This window comes from Frankliniella occidentalis, unplaced genomic scaffold (genome assembly GCF_000697945.3).
Source record: "Frankliniella occidentalis isolate FOCC.00 unplaced genomic scaffold, Focc_3.1 Scaffold3315, whole genome shotgun sequence".
NCBI lineage: Eukaryota > Metazoa > Arthropoda > Insecta > Thysanoptera > Thripidae > Frankliniella > Frankliniella occidentalis.
This window is the reverse complement of record NW_026270377.1, coordinates 1-1183: the sequence shown is the minus strand read 5'-3', so window position 1 is coordinate 1183 and position 1183 is coordinate 1.

The following is a 1183-nucleotide window of genomic DNA, read 5'->3' as shown; positions in this document are numbered from 1 at the left end:
CCCCGCTGCAGTCTGAAGGGTGTGGAGTGGAGGGGCTCCAGCGGCCGGCCAGCCTGGCACCCTTGTTAACATTATTTGCGTGGGCTGTCGGGGGTACTTTACTCCCGACAGAGTGCCCCTTCCCCGCCGCGGACGGGCGGACGGACTCGCATTACCCCGAAGCCCCTACGCTTATGACTGGCTGCATCCTGTGTGCCGAGCCATTGTTGCGGCAGGCAGCGTAGTGTTTGCCCCAGTGAACGAGTCACCGCACACATCCGAGAGAGAGAACGAGCGAGAGAGCGAGGAAAAGAAGAGGGGGAGGGGGATAGGGCGCGAGCGAGAACGGGCGAGAGACCGAGACCTAGAGAGACCCTTTCTCCACAAGTATTGTGTGTCTTGTCCTACCGACCGACCAAACCAACACTATCCTACGACCTGCGGCGGACAGAGAATAGCCACAGAGCCAGTCCGTGCTACGCACCAGGGCAAGTTCTTGCCTACCGGCCCATTGGCAGTTGGAGCCTCGCACGCGATGCGCTCCGCCGGCCGCAGCGACATTTGTCGCGGTTGCGATGATATCGGCGCCGAGCGGCTCAGCGGGGAGCAGAAATGTCAACCCCGCGAGTGGACCCATACGTACCGCGCACTGCGCGCTGCGCAACGAGCACAAACTCCTCTGCTCTTGGCGGACGCAGGGGCAAACCCTCTGCGCTCGGCTAATGCTCGCCTGGCGCTGCAGCAGCAGCAGGGTCTGACTGCGCCCGCCCCACCCCGCCGCGCCGACGACCGGACCCCGGACAAGTGCCCCGGAAAGGAAATCCGAGCTGAGGCCGCAAACATTTTTGTAGCCCAAGGTCTCCCGCGTGAGCTTCTGTTGTGTCAGCAGGGGAGGGGGTGGCGGGCGAGCAGGCGAGAAGGGAGAAAAAGAGGGGGACAGAGAAAGAGGGAAGGCGTATATTATGCGGGTGCAGGCCAATCGATGCGAACTGCAACAGTTGGGTGTCTATGTCCTCTCGCACTACCAGCACACCCTTCACAGCAAACGGGCAGCCGATTACACAAAACTAGTTCAAAGCGCGAGGAAAAGCGTCGCGAGAAGACAATTTAATAATTCAAAACGGAGAAAGTCCCGATGCCCAATGTGCATGCATGTAGTTGGGTAGTTAGGGGTGGGGTGAGGTAGGGTGGGGTGAGGTAGGGT